The following is a 23,198-nucleotide window of genomic DNA, read 5'->3' on the forward strand; positions in this document are numbered from 1 at the left end:
CTGGTTTGTGATTTATGTATTTGTCTAAATGAAAACAGGTTTTGAGCAGCTACTGGCCTCCATCTGAGCCATCAAAGAAGGCAAAAAATGGAGAACTGCCAGATAAGAAGACATGGAAACTTTTCAAGATAAGAATTATAGAAAAATCCTTTACGTGTAAGAGAAAATTATGAAATTGTAAATGCAATGAACACCTGCTAAAAACCAAATTTCTGAAATGAAATTCTGACAGTACACTTGGGCTGATGATACACGAGGCAACATTTTGAGCATTTTGCAAGGCAATGTTTTTAGCAATGTTGCTTGGGCACTTCCCCATTGAGAATGGTAACAAATTTCTATCTGGATACTTTAGATTGGTTGTGAGCAACATGTGTCTCACCTGGGTGCCCGTTGGTGGCAACATTGCTCGAAAGGTTGCCCAATGTATCATCAGCCTAAGGGTCAAATAATTAAACAGACAGATAGTTTTAAAATGCTTTAAAGGGTTAGTTAACCCAAAAATGAAAATTCTGTCTTTAATTACTCATCCCCATTATAAATTGAATGTATAAATTGTGTAGCTGCCTATGGAGAAACAGAAAGCCTTCGGATTTCATTAAAAATATCTTAATTTGTATTCCAAAAATAAACAAAGGTCTTACAGGCTTGGAATGACATGAGGGTGAGTAATTAATGACAGAATTTTCAATTTTGGGTCAACTAACACTTTAATGCTAATATTTTATTGTACTTACCCTTATGTTGTTTATTCTAGTATGATTTTTTTTTTCTTTCCATGGACCAAGTCGCCGAGTGTCCAAGCTGCTCTTTTGCATTCCATGAAAGTGGACTAGTTTTACGTGTGCCTAAAAGGGGAAAAAACAAAACCAAAACATACAACTACTCATTAATCCACTCATTTTTTAAATCAAATTGTGACTTCCTGAATGTAAATCGAAGTCCCACATGTAACATTAATATGAAAACAATGAAGGTGAACATCAGAATTTAAGCAAATATTTGGTTATCACAACCATCATAACAACCATATTGTCATATTGTTATTGTCATAACAACCATCCTATATCTATTGTACATTAAAATAAAATAATGAAATACATTTCTGGTAACAATAATATAATAACAATAACTGTAGCATTATACCTTGCAATCTTGGCTAATTATCATATAAATGCTTAATGTTCCAACTATTTGACTACTGTAACAGTGAAATACTACAGTAACAGCAGGGTATGGAATGTGCTTACTTTTTACTGTTCAGTACTAGCCAGTATTTTAGATCACTGTATAAACTAATGTTAACAATTCAAGTACATTAAAGAGATGTACATTATGTCATAAAATAAATAAAGTGATAGGAAAGTTAGATCACTCTGAATGGGAACATTGTAAGTGATATAGCCTAATTTTCTAACACATGGATATATATACTTTGTCAATATTGTGACCAAATTATTTAAAAACTTTTTTTTAGCAAATTATGAAAAGGCTGTGAAGTACCTGAGGCGGGCTGAGGAGCTCTCTAATGTGGAAACAGATGGCGACACCCAAATAAAAAAAAGAGCACATAAGCGACCTAGTCGTTTTGAAAGTGACACTGAGGATGGTAAATCTAAATCCATTGTTATTGTTAATAATCTTAAATATAAGGAAAAATTGTTACAATAATTATAGTTTCTAAATTGTTAAATAGATCATGCAGTGACTCTTTTAACAATCTGGAATAAATACGGCAAACTTAATAAACATATAAGTACTTCATTCAGTCACAAAAAAAATGTATAACTGTAAACTTCTCAGAATCAAGCATTCCACACTGGCATGATATAACCTTATCTATATATATGGTCTTCACTCACAGAATGTGTCACACCAGCAAAGCGTCCTCGCTTCCAGTGTCTGGCTGGAAACAGACCTCAAGCTCCTGTCTTTACAGAGAACAGGCAGGAGCGTGAGGCATTGCCACAAGTCAGTAAGTAACCTGCAAGTACAATTTGTTTGAATGTGTTTACATCAAACTAACCAATAAAAATAATAAAAACTACCCATACAAAATGTTTAATGCTATTCATTACTAGGCACAAATGCTACAACACCTTGCACATCAAATGTTATAAATAGTTTGCAAATGATTACATACAAACTAAAACAAATAAAACATTGAAACATGTTTTTGGGTTCAATGTAAGTTAAGCACTATTGGACGTTCAGTGCTTGGTCCCCAGTATGCAAAACGGAAATTAAAACTTTAATTAAAACAAATATTGTTTCAAAAGTATAGCCACAATGCCTACATAGCATATAAATCTACTTAACTTAGTCTGCAAAGTAAAGTAATATCCAGTGGCTCATTTCATGACATTAACATTTTACTCGTTCATTTTACTTTGTGGTAACTGCTATGATATGATAAAGCTTAACTTCTCTTTCTGAAATGTACTTTTTTTAATAGCATCAGCATTGCCCTATCAAAACGGATGTCAAGGGACAAACGAAGAGCAAAGTAATTACTTTTATGCTACATTGAGTTTTGTGTTTACTTGTTACATGTATATTGTACCTGGCAGAGCAAACATGAAGAATGTTAATGTGTTTTTATGGTCAGACTACCTCACACTGAATAGAAAAATTGACGAAGTGATCAGAGAGCTGCGTCAGTTGAGAGATATCATAATGCAACAGCAGCAGCAGCAGCAACAGGTGGTTGAAGAGCAGGCCCATGTCGAACAAATGCAGACAGAAGAAGAGCTGTCAGCATTTTGTTCAAAACTCAATGAAGAAAGGTCATTCAGAAAATCCATGGTAATTATCTTTCAAAGTAACTAAATTTCAATATATCTAAATGTAAATATATAACAAGCTATCCAATCAAATGACAATAACATTTACATACAGTTAATACTGAAAATGATATACAAAGACACACACTTGTGTGTGTGTGTAGATTGCTTTCAGTGTCAGGTTTTGCTCTGGGACAGTTGGCCAATCAGTTCGACGAATGATGCGGGCATTTGGGACAAACATGCTGTGGTCCAACTTCAGTCTGAAAGGAAGAAAAGGGAAAAAAGTGTTTCAGGACCTTCCCATCATGCGTCTTATCACAAGTAAGAAAGTAACTGACAACAGGCAACTAAATTATTCAGAAATTAAGGCCCAGTTTCACAGACAGGGCTTTGCCTAAGCCATGATTAAGCCATAGTTAAAATAGGACATATAAGTATTTTTTGGGTATGGACAGGATTTCCCCGTCCCATTTAATCCATAATACAGATATTGTCATATTATTAATATCAATAATATGATATTATGTATTGAATTGTTAAATATGACATTTAACCACGAATAAAGTGGAACAGAAAGACACGGTGACTACTAAGCAGAAAAAAAAGTCAACGACGCTCGCGCTCCTTTAAACTTGTAATAAAGCAATTATCTTTCCAGAAATCACGCTGATCGACAGAACAACTTTATATTTAATATGCATTGCAATCACTCCAAAATAGATGACAACAACTCACACACCTGCATTAGGAGCGATACTTCTTTGCGTGCCTGTTTAGCCTTTTGCATCGCACAGTTCGCAGCACCTGAAGGATGTGTTCGTTACGCAAATATCCAGAAGGCGGGACCCGCTTTGAAACTGCAACATTAATTGGTTTAATTGCAGATGAGTGACAATACATCTATATCCAATGAACAATGAGGCTAGTATTTGCTGCCCGTCTTGACTGGTAGACTGGCGTATGTTACAGTTATGGAGGCCCCTCCTCAAAGTCTGAGGTCCTAGGCTATCGCCTGCTCTACCTATAGCTGGGCCCTGAGTTTCACTTCGTGACGCAGTTAAAATGCATTCAATTTACGGTCAAATATTGGCATTCAGAACAATAATATTAATTACAAAGGCAAAATATATGAGAACTCACCTGTAATCATTTATGCATTGGGAAAGGAAACATAATAAAAAAAAATAAAAAAACAAAACTGTGAATATGTACAGTAAAAATATTGTCATGAGGTGGATTCTTGAGCTCCACCTCCCTTTTATTATACTCCTCAACCTTCCATTATATTAATTATATAATTAAAGGTTTCTAATCTGTTATTAATCAGTATTTTCCCTCCAATAATTACAATGATTTTATTTTATGTTTTCTGCTCTAATTAAAGCCTGATTTTAATGCAGACCTGTACTGTCACTTTGTACATAAAGTAGGGCTCTTTGGGTCATGCTGATGATCAAAGGCGATATGTAATGAGTTAGATGAAACTATAAAACTATAAAAACAGAAACCAAAAAAGAAATCTTGTCTCTTTGCATTTAAATATAGATTTATTCACTTTAGTCCCTGCAAATGTTATGTTTCTGTGAAAACTTACACTGCTATCTGCATTAACAAATAACGTGTCCATGGCAACAGTAGATTTTTTTAATGGCAAAACCTGGGTCGCTGTCGTGAAATACTTAATGGTTTCCTGTAACTAAGGGAATGATTTAAGGGATTGTATGCAACACCGTTAAGTCATTCCCTTAGTTAAGGGGAAATAACGCCTTAAGTGTCATACTTAAGGGAAAACTTAAGGTGCTTTATGCAACCGGGCACTGCTCTTGGAGTCTTTACTTTTGAGCTGATGACCTGAATAAGGTGTGTTTGATAAAGGAGACATACAAACAAACATGTATAATCATAAATGAATATATTTCAAGTATAAAAACAAAAATAACAAATAAAACTTGCAGACATGCACAACTTCTGAATTATTGTAAAATAAAAAATATTTGTCTGAAGATATTAGCTGCCTTGACAGATTTTTACATACACAGAAACATTTTGAGTCAGAAAAGTAGTCCTATTCAGATTCCATTTTTACAATATTTCCCATTTTTTATTTTTCATGCATACATCTGTCAATGTTATTTTCAGGAGCATGCCTTCAAACATTTAAGGCTGCTAAGATGGCAGAGATAGAGGGAGAAGTGGCAGAGTGTTTAAAACATGCCCCGCATAAACGTGGAGGACCAAAAAACCTAAGGGTAATTATTTGCATGCAATATGTATATAAAGTATATGCATAACTAAGCATTGTCTTATGTGCTCTTATTTTAAGATTGATGTACCCAGAGCAGAAGATGACGATGAGGTAATATTATTTTTCTTACTTTCTTCTATTTTCATAATGTTAGGCAAGATCTTGAACCTTCTGCTTGCAAGCCATATCATATCTCTAGAAATCTATAGATTTTAATCTTTAAGATCAGCTGAATTAAATAATAGACAAATGTATTAAACTGAAGGACAAGAGATGTGAGTGAAAAGACATTACAAATATTACAGTAAGAACTTTGACCTGTTGTGATATTAACACAGAATGCCACTTGCATGTGAAAAGTGATTAAGATTATTTGAGCCAAAGCATTAAGGAAAAAAAGGGGGCTTTTTGGCTCTGCCAGTTGAAAAGGTTCCCAACCATTTAGACAATGGGTCTCATTCACTAGTAATTGCGTGGATTATTTCGTATTTGCACGAACAGGAGGTGAAAAAAATCCTACTTGATCTCATGAAAGTACGTTACCAATAGCACGATTTTATGTTTCTAGTATTTGACATGCTATTTATACGCAGAAATCTCTATACGGGAACAACCTTTCCTTTGCAACATTTCACGCTTTACAGACGATCATTGACACCCTCCACAAAGAGGTGTTTTTTTTACTACTTTAAGAGAACATTCCAGGTTGGTATTTTTACAACGTTTTTAAAACCTTTTATTTTGGTTACGTTATTTTAAAGTATTTAAAAAACGTTTTTAAAACGTTTTATTTTGGTTACATTATTTTAAAGTATTTAAAAAACGTTTTTAAAACTTAGTATTGCAACATAGCTAATTGCAACCAAAAATAGTTTTAAACAGCCATTCAGAGAACAATTTTTATTTTTGAACATGAATAAACTAGGTCCGGATCTCGGTGACGTCATAGCTCGCTACGGGCATGGTTAAAAAGGATAAACTTTCAATCTTTAATGGTTACATTTTGCAAGTAATCCGCGTGCCGAACTGTGGGGCCTGGTCCCTGGATCACGGATCAAAACTGCGATCCGTTTAACCCCTAAGTGATATAATGTGTTTAATATGTAAGTCGTGTTGAGATTAAATATTAATTTAAGACTGCACTTTTTTTTTCTTTTTTTTTGTAGGCCTACATGTTTCAGTTGTTTTTTATAGTTTTTTTCATAAATTTCGAATATATTGTTAGAAGGAGATTTTTGGAGAATCAACAAAATTTGTTCGTTAAAAACGTTCGTTCGCAGCGTGTTTCATTTCACGCACAAATTAGTCTTTAGTGAATGAGACCAAATATTTTGGGGCCTGCTTTAATTTAAAAACACTATTTACCACAACAGTCGATAATAACCATGACAAACTTTTTTTATTCTTCTTTAACCCTCTGAGCCCGACAAACGCGAATACGCGTTTTGGGGCAGATTTTCCTGATAAGGCAGAAAAGAGCTTGAATTACTCTGCCATGTTTGATCGTTCAGATAAGAGCAATACACCATTCGAATCTGTAAGGGGTCTTCTTTTATTTGTATTCACTCATAATAACAACTAAACTTTGTGCTTTTGAAGAATAAAGAAAACAAACAGCATGCGCTCTCGGTCTTCTCCGTCTCCGCGATCTGTTTTCAGAAATGCGTCACTAAAATGAAGTGTAACTCAGCGAATACTCAACACAGACACATGAGAGTTATCTCTATAGAAAGCCTGAAGTGTCTTCTTTGAAATGAAGTAAGTCATATCGTATCGTATGAAACCAACACGATGTCCAGTCTGTCCCGTCTAACTCATTATTTTTAATGAGATCCCGCCCCCTCGCGTTCACATGCAAATAACCACGTGACCCGAGCGCGCGGAGCATAAACAAAGCGTCAGTGTCAGTGAGGAGTTCATCGCTGCTATACTGTTACTTTCTGGAAGAAGACGCGCTGAGTAAAGGCTGGATTTCCCTCAAAATCGATCTGATGAGTAAGTAATGTTTATTTTATTTTCTGCATTAGTTAACGTGTTATTGTGACATAAACTTGAACACATTACTAGTTGGGTTGTTCCCAAACTACAACACGATAAATGCTACGCATCTAAGAATGTTTAGACCATGTTTATTATTAATAATCTGTTCACAAATATATTTTAATAACGTGCTAAACAATAACAATTAGTTCTCAGATATAAAATATATGTTTTATAGTACGAAGTATATCCTTTTATAGTACAGAGTCTATGACTGCAGAATCATATCTTTTATACTATAAAATCATACATGATGTTCAGGATGGCTATAATTCCTGACTAAAATGTTTGAAATCCAGTAAAACATTGTGAATATGATGGGCAATTCATTGTATTTAAATTTCTTACGGCGCGAGTATAAAACAATAAAAGTAATATGAGAGTACATTGTAACATGATGAATGCTACGAGTCTAAGTATGTTTAGAACATGTTTATGATTAATAGCCTACTCTGTTCAAAAATAGATTTTAATAACGTGCTAAACAATAATAATTAGTTTCTCAGATATAAAATGTTTTTTTTTACGATAATACAAAGCATGAATGAGTCTATGACTACAAAACCTATATATATATATATATATATATAGATATATAGATAGATAGATGCTCCTGATATAAACATGCTCACAAATGTTTTTTCTCTTTTTTTGGTTGTTTGTATTTTATTGAATCAGACACCTGCACCACAGATGATGAATCCTGCTGACTTTCAGTCTCTTCCAACTGTTTTCCTCTGAGAGCGCTGCACCAACATCAGAAGAAATCCATGGAAAGTAGCAGAAACACTTAAATAACACGTAAATATCAGGTATGATTTATCTGTTTCACTTGTTGAACAGAATCTGTTGCAGGAACGAGTTAAAGTCTGTTCACATCTCTGTGGTTAGATCAGTGTGCACAATAATGTGTCTTTGACCTTCATTATGTATGTTTTGATTATACTGTGTTGTAAATAAAATACAAATCATTTAAAAAACCCATTTTTTCAGTCTCCTCACACTCTCTTACCTGCCTCAGTCACAGTCACACTGATGGGCCATTAGCACCTTTAGGGGAGGGCCCTTTGTGGGGACATGCAGTGGAACGAAATGTCGTGTCTCGCAGGACCACGGTGCTACATAAATACAGACATTACAACAATGAAGTAAGAAAACACTATAAACCTATACACTACTAACAGATTTAACTATAAGTATACTATATATAAGTATTTAACTAAAAGGATAAAAAATACAACTATACAAATGCTTCACATAAATATTACCCTATACAAACTAAAAAATAGAAGATAAAAAATACAAACTATACGAATGCTTCACAAATACTGTACATGTGCAAAGAGAGACATTTGAGTCAGCAGCTGGTTGGGGAACAGTGCAGGATGATTTGTAGTGCATGAGCATGTAAACATACATATATTGCTGAGTTTTTTGTGAGATTGTGCACACGCAGCAGTGTGTGTAAGTGTCCATAGTGCACATAGTGTAAAGTGTAAGTGTCCATAGTGCACATAGTGTAGAGTGTGAGTGTCCATAGTGTAAAGTGTCCATAGTGCACATAGAGGAGAGTGTCCATAGTGTAAAGAAAAATAAGAATACAATAAATAAAAAAATTATTAAAGTTCCATACAGTTTTTCTTTGGTGTGGTAAGGTTTGGGGTGGGGGGTGGTCCATGTTCAGGAGGTAGGGGTTTGCATGGGGTTTCAGAGGGGGGCGGGGTGGTTTGAGTTCAGGGCTCTCACAGCCTGGGGGAAAAAGCTGTTGAGCAGTCTGGTGGAGCGGGCTCTGGTGCTCCGGTACCGTCTTCCTGATGGTAGGAGCTGGAAGAGGCTGTGGGAGGGATGGGTGGAGTCCTTCACGATGCTGTTGGTTTTGCTGGAGCATCGTGTAAGGAAGATGTCCAGGATGGAGGGGAGAGGGGCACCGATGATCTTTGCAGCTGTGTTCACTGTCCGCTGGAGGGTCTTGCGGTCAGCAGCACTGCAGTTCCCGTACCAGACAGTGATGCAGCTGGTCAGCACACTCTCAATGGTGCCTCTGTAGAATGTGGTGAGGATGGGTGGAGGGAGACTTGCTCTTTTCAGCCGGCGGAGAAAGTGTAGGCGCTGTTGTGCCTTTTTGAAGAGTGACATGGTGTTGGTGGTCCAGGTGAGATCCTCTGTGATGTGCACCCCCAGGAATTTAGTGCTGCTGACTCTCTCCACAGTCGAGCTGTCGATGGTCAGTGGGGGGTGGTCAACGGAGTTTCTCCTGAAGTCCATCACAACCTCCTTTGTCTTCTCCACATTGAGGGACAGATTGTTTGTGCCACACCATTCAGCCAGCTGTGCCACTTCCTCTCTGTAGTGCGTTTCATCGTTGTTGCTGATGAGACCTACCACTGTTGTGTCATCAGCAAACTTGATGATGTGGTTGGAGCTGAACTTGGCAGTGCAGTCGTGGGTCAGCAGTGTGAAGAGCAGCGGGCTGAGCACACAGCCTTGTGGGGCACCTGTGCTCAGTGTTGTAGTGCTCGAGGTGTTGTTGCCGACACGGACTGACTGAGGTCTTCCAGTTAGAAAGTCCAGGATCCAGTTACAGAGGGAATTGTTAAGGCCCAGCAGGTTTAGCTTATTTATGAGCTGTTGTGGGATTATTGTGTTGAATGCCGAGCTGAAGTCAATGAACAGCATTCTAACATAGGAGTCTTTATTTTCTAGGTGGGCAAGAGCCAGGTGGAGGGTGGAGGAAATTGCATCGTCCGTAGAGCGGTTTGGACGGTATGCAAACTGGAGCGGGTCGAGTGTGTTGGGGAGGCTGGTTTTGATGTTATGCATGACTAGCCTCTCAAAGCACTTCATCATGATTGGAGTCAGTGCTATGGGACGGTAGTCATTGAGGCAGGACACAGGTGATTTCTTTGGTACCGGTATGATTGTTGTGGATTTGAAACACGTGGGGACGACTGCCTGACTCAGCGAGGTGTTGAAGATATCGGTTAGGACATCTGTCAGCTGTGCAGCACAGTCTCTCAGAACACGGCCAGGTATGTTGTCAGGACCCGCAGCCTTGCGTGGGTTAATCCTAGATAGGGTCTTCCTTACGTCGGCTGGAGACAGACAGAGCGCCCGGTCGTTGGGAGGTGTGGGCAGTTTTTGTGCAGGTGTGTCATTCTGCATTTCAAACCGTGAATAAAAGTGGTTGAGTGCATCGGGGAGGGATGTGTCCTCATCACAGGCCTGTGGCGGGGGCTTGTAGTCTGTGATGGTCTGAATGGCTTGCCACAGGCTCCGTGTGTCTCTGCTGTCTGTGAAGTGGTTGTTGATTTTTTGGGCATATGACCGTTTTGCTTTTTTGATGCCACAGGACAGATTGGCTCTTGCTGTTTTGAGGGCTGCTTTATCTCCTGATCTGAATGCTTCATCTCTGGTCTTTAGCAGCCCACGAACCTCTGCTGTCATCCATGGCTTCTGGTTTGCACGTGTGGTGATGGTCTTGGTGACTGTCACATCATCAGTGCACTTTTTGATGTAAGCAGTCACAGTTTCAGTGTACTCATTCAGGTCTGTGTGGTTGTTGTAGGTGGCTGCCTCTTTAAACATATTCCAGTCTGTGTCCTGGAAGCAGTCCTGCAGTGCTGAGGTGGCATTGTCTGGCCATACTGTGATCTGCTTTTCAACCGGTTTGGTGAGTTTGAGAAGTGGTCTATATGCTGGGATTAGCATAACCGTGATGTGGTCGGAGTACCCGAGGTGGGGGCGGGGTTCAGCCTTGTAAGCGTTCTTTACTGTTGTGTAAACAAAGTCCAGTGTGTTGTTTTCCCTTGTTGCAAAGTTCACATGTTGGTAGAACTTTGGCAAAACTGTCTTTAAGTTTGCGTGGTTGAAGTCACCGGCTATGATGAAAAAGGCGTCGGGGTTTTTTGTTTGTTGTTCACTGATGGCGCTATACAGTTCACGAAGCGCGTCCTTAGCGTTTGCACACGGGGGGATGTAAACCGCGACGATAACAATGGCCGTGAACTCCCGCGGCAGATAGAACGGTCGACACTTCACAACCATAAACTCCACCAGCGATGAACAGTGTTTTGATAATACCGCAGCATTGTTACACCAGTCTTTGTTGATATAAACACACAAGCCACCTCCGCGTGTCTTACCAGACAGTGATGAATCTCTGTCCGCTCGGAAGTGGGATAGCCCGTGCAGTTGAATGGCGGAGTCCGGGATGTTGTCGTTTAGCCATGTTTCGGTGAAAACAAACACGCAACAGTCCCTTGCCTCATGCTGTGTAGATCGACCGAGTTGAATTAAGTCCAGTTTGTTTTCCAGAGAGTGGACGTTTGAGAGCATGAGTGTTGGAAGAGCCGGTCTTGAGGGGTTAGCTCTTAGCCTAGCTCGTATACCTCCGCGCTTACCGTGCTTCCGTCCTCTCTCACACCGCTTGCGACGCTGCCTTGTGCGGGTAGCGTCAGTAGGCGAGGCCGCGGTCTCGAGGTCCGGCTCCAGCAGTAAACAAAGGCCTCGTAGCTTCTCAGTAGCCGCCGGCGAGAGTTGGTGTACATAAGCGTTGCTGATATCCAAAAGACTTTGGCGATCATAGATTAATTCTGGGGTGATTTCCTTAAGAGTTAGCGGTAAACTGACACTATTTGGAGACGAACAGACGACATTAAACGACATAAAAGCACCGTCTTTGGGACCCGGAGCAGCCGCAGCGATCGATCGCGCCGCCATCTTCCTTCCTTAATATTTAATAGTTACTTAATATTCAAGTAAAATACTTGATATTCAAGCCCATTACCACTCCCTCGCATATTGGATTTCGAACACAAAACATGTCTTTAAAAATTTAAATCAATGTATTGTTTTCTGTGAGCAAATAAACAAGATTATTTTCACATAATTGTGAAGTAAATATTCTAGCCTACAAGATCTGGTTCTCAAAAGTCTTGTAAACAATTGTTCTGTATGTGTTTTATGGTCTTATTTGAGTGACTTCAAAATGTTAGTTTTTCACTAACCACGCATAAACGTTGTTTTCTCAAAAACACAATCATGTACATAAATGCTGCTAACATAACATTGTAGCCCAGTTTGTGCTGTTTACCGTGTTATTAGACTTTAGCCATTTATATTTTTATAAGCAACTGAAAAAAGCACAAATGTCAGGGCATGTTGAAAGTTCTCCAGGTCCCCAAAACACCCTCAGGGCCCAGAGGGTTAACAGACCCAAATTGGACAGGTACACTTTCACGTTGTTTCACTGAGGTGATTAACTGAGACAACTGGTATATGCAAACAACTGATTTTATTGCAATGATTTGAATTTCAGTCTCCCTGCCTCTTCGACTCCGACAGTGACTGAAGACGCTTTTCGCCAATTTTGTTTATTTAAATATAACTTTGTATTGTATTTAATTCTTTCAATTCCTTAAAATATTCTCTCTCAAAATAATCTCTGTCTTAAATGATTAATCAACATTGTTTTTCGTTAATATTATTTGTGATTTTATCATAATAGATGTGTGTATCATATTGTGTTGCATTAATAAACCAATCAATCCACTGATGTTGTAATTAATGTTAACTAAATCAACAAATTCTTTACAATGTTTGAACAAATATGTGCATTGTGTTGTTTTAATAAATCGATCAACTGTATATAATTAATACACTAAGTAAAATCAATAAATTCCTAAATGTATAACTTTGTTTTGTCAAATGATGTTTCTGTGTTTTAAGGGGTCTCAGATAGAACTGTATTAAACTGTACTAAAGATACGTTTATAGTTTAAAGTTTTTTTTGTGATTGCTGGGATGTTCTTTTTATTCGTTTCCAAAAAAAATTATATTGCCTATAGGCACCTTAAATATCCAGTATATATATCCAGTAAATATTTTAAAAGCCTAGCCAACGTCCAGAAAGTACCACATACGACGTTATATTTACGTCTCTAGAACGTGCCTAGTAACGTTAAAAAAACGTTTTCACAACGTTATGAAATTACGTATTTAAAACGTTTAAAAAACCCGACATCTGTCGTATTAAATACGTCGGGGAAAAACGTTATCACAACCTTTTCACAACGTTGAAAAAACGTTTTTACAACGTTTTTGTGTTTGCTGGATCAAAGTCGATCACCAGTCCCGTAAAAATATCGATGCACACCCCGATCCCATAGTGTGACGTGAACCCTCTTTTCTGCCAAGTGCCATCAAAAGACACACTGATATTTATCACCGCATCTGCATCCTCTCTCAGCAACTCTGCCACATCTGCATCAATATCTGCATAGGCCTGCCTGACCTGCTCCCTGGTCCTGTGAAGTGACTCAAGACCTCTCTCAATTTCTGCCGCTAAAATGAAATGTGTATTGTATCAATAACTGTTCATTTGTTTTGTTTTTATAGATACAGCACACAGAAATTTGTACTGTAAAAGTAAAACTGACCACCGCAACACAACATAATGAATGAGATGGCACTTTATTCTATTCTTATAAATCTTATAAATAAATAAATATTTCATCCATACAAAACAAATATTGTTACAGTAATGTTATAATATGTTACAAGGTGGTAACAGCCACACGTATTGGGCTATTTCTGACATTAGAAATTCTAAACCTCCCATCGACAGCTTACGTTCAGATGCGCTTCCCGAGGGCATTTCACTGGGTAATCCATCACTAATTTTCCTTTTCCCCCTTGCAAGTGACAACTGCTGTACTCTTTTCGATGATTGACGCGAAGTCATTTTCATTCATTCACTCAAAAGATCCCGCGGAAAGCTAAACCAAACAAGGAAGCGTCAAAGCATACCATGTGACGATTCTGAACGAATCACGTTGTCAGAAATTGTCTTCAGCCAATGAGATTGCGCATTTAGAGTTAAATCCCCTCTTTTACTTTCACGATTGGTTGCTGATAAAAAGGAAATGACCATATTTGGATCCGACAGCATTGTACAGAAGAGAGAGAGCTTTCCAGCAGTGTACGTGATGACTGGGTACAGGCAGAGATCGCGGAGCAGCATGTTGATTTAGAACGCCAACTTTTGTTGAATTTATGAGAAATCTACAGACGCAAACAGACAAAGTGCAGTAAAATAAAGACCTAAATGTGTATTTCGGACTTTTTTTCACCACAAGTCTAAAAGAAGACATGTTATTGAAGACAAATATCCAAAAATCTCAAAATTGACCAATAAAAAAAAAAACGATGTTTTTGCCTGCCGTGTCTCGCCTTAAGAAGGTTGTTGAGCAATAAGGTCACCCCTCTTTTTTGCATTTGAGACATTTTAAAATGTTTTCCTAAATTAAGTGGTTAAAAAAAAAAAAACGTAAAGTCTTTACCTGTAGTTTTGTTCTCCACATATTTGTAATTTTTCTTTGTCATAGCACGAAGCAGTTATCTCGCCTGGACAGGCACTGACTGCATCTTCATCCACTACTGCTGCATCACAGGAGAAAGAGTCCAGTGATGAATCTTCTGATTCCTCAGAATCTTCAGATTCCTCAGATTCTGAACCAAGAGCAAAGAAGAAGAAAAAGGATAAAAAAATGAAGAAACAAGAAGAAATCCAAGAAACTGAGGGTTGATTTTAGGAGAGGTATGTTTATTCTATCAAATGTCTCAACGCATCTGCTTTTTGGAGAAGTGTTAATAATAATAAACTTTATTTTATATAGTGCCTTTTTAAAAGTTGCATCTCAAAGCGCTTTACAAAAACATACAAATAAAATACATTGACACAAAAAATAGAAACATACATCAAAACAAATTTAAGAGACACCCCCCGCCAAAATACAGAATATTCACTTGTATGCTAGCCTGAAAAAAATAAGTTTTAAGTGAAGATTTAAAAACACTAAGTGCATGTCTGATCTCAGTGGGAAGAGAATTCCAGAGTTTTGGAGCCACAGAAGAAAAAGCCTGATCACCCATTGAACGTAAACGCGTCAAAGGAACAATTAAAAAGCCGCGATGACATGATCTGTTACTGTGTTTTGTTATTATGTTTTAATACTGTCCAGATAAGGCTGTGTGACGATGTCTTGGGCATGATTAAGTGATTCGTTGTCGTTGTTGTTGTTATATCGCGAAATGTAAATCTATCCGCCTAACGTAGCGTTAGTACTACAAACTCTGGAGGTTTATATAATAGATACAAACACATGAATGACAGAATAAATAGCGGGATGCTTGACCTTAATATGAGTTAAGTACTGAAGGCCGCCTTTTGCTGATCTTATTTTTAATAACAGAAAGAAATAGTAAAAATAACGATATTGTTATTTTATTGTAAAATAAAATGTCTCACTCTGGAACATGAACAACTGACATGTAGACTCGTTCAACAGAGAGATCATGAAACCACCTGAAGTAGGGCTGAACGATATTCTGTTTTGACATCGGCATCGCGATGTGCGCGTGAGCGATAGTCACATCGCCGGAACATGCGATGTGAAGGGTAGAAGCCCATGTTGTATTAAGAGAACGGTAGCACCAGGGTAGCACACAGTAAACACGAGTTTGTTGTATGGCTTGTTGTTGCTGGGGTGACATGCACGTTCCCCGTGCCTGCACAGTGATTGGTTCGCTGTGCCGCTGCTCACCGCTCACGCGCACAGCAAACATTCACTGCTAAAAAAGAAATCCAAGAAACTGAGGGTTGATTTTAGGAGAGGTATGTTTATTCTATCAAATGTCTCAACGCATCTGCTTTTTGGAGAAGTGTTAATAATAATAAACTTTATTTTATATAGTGCCTTTTTAAAAGTTGCATCTCAAAGCGCTTTACAAAAACATACAAATAAAATACATTGACACAAAAAATAGAAACATACATCAAAACAAATTTAAGAGACACCCCCGCCAAAATACAGAATATTCACTTGTATGCTAGCCTGAAAAAAAAAAGTTTTAAGTGAAGATTTAAAAACACTAAGTGCATGTCTGATCTCAGTGGGAAGAGAATTCCAAAGTTTTGGAGCCACAGAAGAAAAAGCCTGATCACCCATTGAACGTAAACGCGTCAAAGGAACAATTAAAAAGCCAGAATCAGAAGAGCGGAGATTTCGTCTAGGGGTTTAGACAGTTAAAAGTTCAGACCGGTATTGTGGCGCTAAACCATGCAAGGCCTTGTAGGTAAGCATGATGGTAATATGGACTGTTAATGGCAATATGGACTGACGGCGATAGGTATACCATGTCACTTTTTGTGCTGTAGTGGTTCATAAACAAAACTGCATCAGTCTCGCAGAAGAACATTGTAGCCGGAGATACTTCTCTGTTTATGTCAATGATGAGTCACGCAGGTAGGCTACTGGGCTCCTCCACAGAAGTTGGCATCCCGCTCTGTCTAAAATAGTCAGAACATAAACGACTTTAGTGACAAACAAAAACATGGTTTAGAAGATGGTTTCATGATGTATTTGCTGATTTTAGAAATTCTGTAAATTTTGAACAAAAAAAGTGCTACGTTGTGTAACTTAAAGTTAATCTGGTAACCTAGCTAGTTGTTTTTATTGTTGGTGTTTTATTCAAGTTTAATATCCAAATGCTAGTGAGAAGAAAAAGCTAAACAAAAAACTTTTAGATATCAATATGCATTTGCGTTGAACATTATGCTTTTTTATAAAAAAAATTTATATAGTATCCTTGCACAATATTTAATAAAGCACATACAAATGACCTTAACTGGAAGCGATGCAACCTGTATTACAACAGAATTTAGTTAGTTGTTATAACCACATTTTGGCTTGTAGTCTGTTCTGAAAGCAATAGCACACACCAAAATAATTCTCATTATTAATACAATTTACTCAACTTTGTATCAAACTCGTACAACATTTTTCTTTTTTCTTTCCTCCCCAGTAAGAACCCCAGAAGACTCCATCAAACGCTACCACAAAGTGTTACAACTGGTAAATGGTGGTTTCAGTAAAGCTGAAGCATACAACAAAATGAATGTTGACAGAAATACGATTGTCATGCAAGCCCCCATTGCTGAGTTGGCAATTGCAAATCCGGAGGAGTACAAATCATTAAGAGCAACCTTTAAAAAGGGAGAAAGCATCCAAAAAGTTTCTGATATCTGTCTTGCACGGTGTCTGGCTCAGCATAATGTAGACATGATAAAAAAAATGAAAGAGAGCAATGCCCTTCTTGATATCTCAAAGAAGTGAGGTATATACTTGTTGCTTAAAGGATTAGTTCGGCCCAAAATGAACATTTTTATTTACTCACCTTCAGGTAGTTCCAAATCTGTATGAGTTTCTTTCCTCTGTTGTACACAAAGGAAGCTATTTGGAAGAATGTTTCTAACCAATGCCTGAAAAATGTTTATCTGCAGTCCTGCTCCGTTCAGTGCTCTAGGAATGGCTTTTACATGATTGTCTCATATCTGACAGATGAGTTATTATTTTGACCGATTTTGAGTTATGCGGTGTCGATTGAGAACGAAAAAGTATGAATATGAACACAGGCACAATGGCTATGGACACATGGAAACGGCAGAAGGTAAGTACCTTTTATAATTGTTTTTTGTTACTGTTAAAGTGATATGATAATCGCGATGACATGATCTGTTACTGTGTTTTGTTATTATGTTTTAATACTGTCCAGATAAGGCTGTGTGACGATGTCTTGGGCATGATTAAGTGATTCGTCGTCGTTGTTGTTGTTATATATATCGCGAAATGTAAATCTATCCGCCTAACGTAGCGTTAGTACTACAAACTCTGGAGGTTTATATAATAGATACAAACACATGAATGACAGAATAAATAGCGGGATGCTTGACCTTAATATGAGTTAAGTACTGAAGGCCGCCTTTTGCTGATCTTATTTTTAATAACAGAAAGAAATAGTAAAAATAACGATATTGTTATTTTATTGTAAAATAAAATGTCTCACTCTGGAACATGAACAACTGACATGTAGACTCGTTCAACAGAGAGATCATGAAACCACCTGAAGTAGGGCTGAACGATATTCTGTTTTGACATCGGCATCGCGATGTGCGCGTGAGCGATAGTCACATCGCCGGAACATGCGATGTGAAGGGTAGAAGCCCATGTTGTATTAAGAGAACGGTAGCACCAGGGTAGCACACAGTAAACACGAGTTTGTTGTATGGCTTGTTGTTGCTGGGGTGACATGCACGTTCCCCGTGCCTGCACAGTGATTGGTTCGCTGTGCCGCTGCTCACCGCTCACGCGCACAGCAAACATTCACTGCTAAAAATGCGCGACAAAGAGGATCCGCCGCAAAAAAATGATTTCGTACCAAAAAGAAAGTCGAAATCATCTATTTGGGACTATTTCGGCTACAAAAAGGAGGATGTTGACCAAAATGAGGTACTTTGCATGGAGTGTCATAAAGTTGTGGCCACAAAACAAGGAAACACCACCAATTTGTCTGATCACTTAAAACGGCACCATAAAGCTCTTTACGACGAATACAAAGTCAAATTTGGATGTCAACCAAAACAAACAAATATTTGTGATGCCTTTGCCAGTGTGATACCTTACCAGAAAGGCTCTCAACGACAGAAAGAAATAACAGATGCAATAACGTTTCATATCGCTAAAGATATGTTGCCATTAAATACAGTCGCCAAAGAGGGATTTAAGAAAATGATCCGAACGCTTGACAGGCGGTATGTTATAACATCCCGCACATATTTTTCACATAAAGATTGTGAACCAAAATGCTTAAGTTGTTTTATAAAAAATATATTTATTTTAAGTTATATTGTTGTAAACCAATCAGAGGGGTTGGTGTAAAGCTACTGTTTTATTTAAAAATGTGTTCTGCTTTTGTGTTTACAGAAATGTTCTAATTTTGGAATAAAATATTAAGTGACCTTTTTGTCACTTGTAATGAAGCTTGCTTATTAGTGAAATTATATCATGGAATGGTAATTATTGACTTTAGCCTGGATTGATGGCTCTCAATATCGCAATATATATCGTTGGGAAAAAAAAATATCGCAATGTAATTTTTTTCCAATATCGTGCAGCCCTAACCTGAAGAATACTATGCAAACCATGCTTTCGGATCCAACTTACTGCTAAGTGTTTGTATAAAGCTGGTGAGTAGGCAAACTTTTTGTAAGCCTGTCTGTCTCTGTCAGTAAGTCAACAATTACTATTGTTTTATTAAACCTGTTAAATGTTCGTGTGTGTGTGTGTGTTTTCCCCTCTCATGGTCCAGAGGTTTTGGGATTGAAAATCTTCTGCCATATGATCTTCTGTAAAAGTGAGTATTCATAATACTTTAATGATCATGTGCCGTTATATGTGCTGAAATGTGAACATGGGCAAAGCAGGCAAACTCTGCACCAAGGCACCACTCTGATTCAAACTTAATTCTTGAGTTTAGCTCACTCAAAATCAAAACTCCCTCATCATTTTCTAACCCTCATGTCTTTTTTAATCTTTTGTGTTCCACAGAAAAAAAAAGTCAGTTATGCAGGTTGGAAAAGACATAAGTGAGTAAATGATGACATAATTTTCATCATATCCACCTTATTCTTCACATAAAAATGGCCCATTTATAGATTTTATGGGTCTTGCATCCAGATATTTTTACTTTTTTTAGCTGTACAGAACTGCTCGTTTTGCTGCTTGATATTGCAAATTGGTTTGTCATACCATATTATTTTAGTGTATTATCTTAATTATGAACACACTGGTTTGTAATACAAACAGTTTTACTATTTACTGCATGTTGTTATTGTTATTTAAGGCTAATGAACTTGAAGTCTCGCCCATAGGCTTACTTCTGCGTTTAGGAATAAGGTGGATGAAGTATGAAGATACTTGAGTAATTTAATGATCTCCTCAAGTGCATTTGTTAGACATCACCCACGTGTAATAGAAAAGCAGTGTAAACAGATTAATAATTTTATTAGTTATAAATATACAGGTATTAGCATTTTAGCAATTGGTAAAAATATTATATTTATTTTAAGTGTACTAATTGCCATTTTTCTGGGTACAAAAAGTTGTTATTTGTTGTGAATACTCATTTCTTTATTTGTATTTCCTGTAGCTCAAATAGTAGAGCATGGCGCTAGCAACGCCAAGATCATGGGTTCGATTCCCAGGGAAAGCAAGAGCTGATAAAATGTAGAAACTGTAACTTGAATGCAATGTAAGCCACTTTGGATAAAAGCGTCTGCTAAATGTAAATGTATTTATAATTACAAGTAGAGTTATGATTACAAGTAGAGTTACGTGCCTTGCTCAAGGGTACCTCAAGCCCTGTTTACACTAGTGGGTTTCCTGCCAGGACTGAGACTCAAACCCATGACCTTCAGGCTACAAGTCTGCCTCTCTAACCATTAGGTCACAGCTAGATAATTAAATTAGTCAGAATATCTCATAATGTCAAATGTTGTTTAAAGAAAAGGTACACAAATGGAATCCTCCTTTTTAAGGACTTTTCAATAAATCTGTAGTTTTTTATTTTATTTTAACCCCCAGATGCAGCAAGGATCCAGCTGATTACTTCAGATTTGGAGGACTGCTCTTTATCTACTGTGTCTGTCACTTCTGGTGCAGAATCATGGACCTTTATTTGTATGTTTTGATTTTACTTTTTATTACACTTGTGTAGCTAGTATTCAGGATTAAAATGCAATGTAATTTTTTTTCCACCTATATTATCAGAGCTATATTGGAGCCCAAAAGGGTCAATCAAATATTGATAAAAACACTATAAACCTGATTGGGATAATACAAGCTAAAGTACAGTTCCCTGCACAATCTTTTTCAAAGAAAAAAATTATGATACTAACCCTAACTTGTAAGAAAAATAGAATTTAAATTTTTTCAATTGCTTCTCAAGAATTCCTCTTCAGGAAATTTACATCTGAATAATGTAACAGTTTTAAAGAGATACTCCACCCCAAAATGAAAATTTTGTCATTAATCAATTACCACCATGTCGTTCCAAACCCATAAAAGCTTCGTTCGTCTTCTGAACACAATTTAAGATATTTTGGATGAAAACCGGGAGGCTTGTCAATGTCCCATTGACTGCCAAGTACATTACACAGTGAAGGTCCAGAAAAGTATGAAACACATCGCCAGAATACTCTGTCTGCCATCAGTGGTTCAATCATTATGTTATGAATCGACGGGAATACTGTTTGTGTCAACGTAGCGCCATTTTGGAGATTATGCCCTGGACACAAAACACATACACTCTTCTGTATCAGCCTCGACACAGGGATGCGTCTTCTGCGTTGATTTATGCTTTGATTTGAATGCAAACAGCGCATCCCTGTGTCAAGGCTGATACAGAAGAGTGTATGTGTTTTGCGTCCAGGGCATAATCTCCAAAATGGCGCTGTGCTGATGCAGAGGAGACGTTACGTGCCTAATTGTTGAATAAAGTCATTATTTTTGTTGTATTTCTATATAAAAAGTATTCTCATCGCTTCATAACATTACATAACATATTCTGACGATGTGTTTCATACTTTTCTGGACCTTGACAGTGTAATATACTTGGCAGTCAATGGGACAGTCACAAGCCTCCCAGGTTTCATCCAAAATATCTTAAATTGCGTTCCAAAGATGAATGAAGCTTTTACAGGCTTGGAACGACATGGGGGTAAGTGATTAATGACAATTTTCATTTTGGGGTGGAGTATCCCTTTAAGCCTGGAATACACTACACGACTTTTAAAAATCTGAACAGATTTTTTTAAACACCAGGCATCATACACTTACCGATTTTGTAAATAATGACAAAGGAAAGCTGGGCATCATATATATATTTAGGCCTGGAATACACTACGCGTTTTTTGTCCTGATTTTCCGCCAATTTACAGTCTGGAGAAGTTGACACTAGTTGCCGAAAGTCAGAGCCAGTCTGCAGATTTGATAGTTGACAGATTCAACAGAAAATCGCATAGTGTATGATAGTCACAGACTCCGGTTTTTTAGCTTCAGACTCAGATTCTATCCAGTTGGAGGATATCAAAAATGTTTGATATTTTCAGCCGATTTAGAACGCATATTGTTTCCATTTGTCACGCGTCTCCAAGGCTCATGTTTCTGAGTGAGTTTGTTGTGCTCGGAACAACTTTAAAGTCTGGTAGTGTATGATCCTCGGTCATGTAGTGTATGATGCCCAGTTTTCCTTTGTCACGATTTACAAAGTCAGTATACAGTCAGGTCCATAAATATTGGGACATCGACCCAATTCTAACATTTTTGGCTCTATACACCACCACAATGGATTTCAAATGAAACGAACAAGATGTGCTGCAGACTGTCAGCTTTAATTTGAGGGTATTTACATCCAAATCAGGTGAACGGTGTAGGAATTACAACAGATCGCATATGTGCTTCCCACTTGTTAAGGGACCAAAAGTAATATGGGACAGAATACTAATCATAAATCAAACTTTCACTTTTTAATACTTGGTTGCAAATCCTTTGCAGTCAATTACAGCCTGAATTCTGGAATGCATAGACATCACCAGACGCTGGGTTTCATCCCTGGTGATGCTCTGCCAGGCCTCTACTGCAACCGTCTTCAGTTCCTGCTTGTTCTTGGGGCATTTTCCCTTCAGTTTTGTCTTCAGCAAGTGAAATGCATGCTCATTCGGATTTAGGTCAGCTGATTGACTTGGCCATTGCATAACAGTCCACTTCTTTCCCTTCAAAAACTCTTTGGTTGCTTTTGCAGTATGCTTTGGGTCATTGTCCATCTGGACTGTGAAGCGCCGTCCAGTGAGTTCTGAAGCATTTGGCTGAATATGAGCAGATAATATTGCCCAAAACACTTCAGAATTCATCCTGCTGCTTTTGTCAGCAGTCACATCATCAATAAATACAAGAGAACCAGTTCCACTGGCAGCCATACATGCCCACGCCATGACACTACCACCACCATGCTTCACTGATGAGGTGGTATGCTAAGGATCATGAGCAGTTCCTTTCCTTCTCCATACTCTTCTCTTCCCATCACTCTGGTACAAGTTGATCTTGGTCTCATTTGTCCATAGGATGTTGTTCCAGAACTGTGAAGGCTTTTTTAGATGTCGTTTGGCAAACTCTAATCTGGCCTTCCTGTTTTTGAGGCTCACCAATGGTTTACATCTTGTGGTGAACCCT

The 23,198-nt window shown here is 37.8% G+C and overlaps 1 protein-coding gene and 1 pseudogene across 2 annotated transcripts in view; one reads left to right on the plus strand and one right to left on the minus strand.

The window, feature by feature from the left end:
• Positions 1 to 17,246, plus strand: part of LOC306852510 — a 39,692-nt pseudogene extending 22,446 nt beyond the window's left edge. Inside the window, exons 5-7 of the transcript in view lie at positions 10,342 to 10,348; positions 14,457 to 14,668; positions 16,936 to 17,246. The product of the transcript in view is annotated as an uncharacterized misc_RNA (transcript). The remainder of the gene's footprint in view (positions 1 to 10,341; positions 10,349 to 14,456; positions 14,669 to 16,935) is intronic.
• The window catches only part of LOC306852379 (uncharacterized protein), a gene marked incomplete at its 3' end in the record, with an annotated part of 402,219 nt that overhangs the window by 54,865 nt on the left and 324,156 nt on the right, over positions 1 to 23,198 (minus strand). The gene's annotated exons all lie outside the window — the stretch shown is intronic.

The sequence above is a fragment of the Barbus barbus genome, assembly GCF_936440315.1.
Source record: "Barbus barbus genome assembly, chromosome: 32".
In the NCBI taxonomy this organism is placed as follows: Eukaryota; Metazoa; Chordata; class Actinopteri; order Cypriniformes; family Cyprinidae; genus Barbus; species Barbus barbus.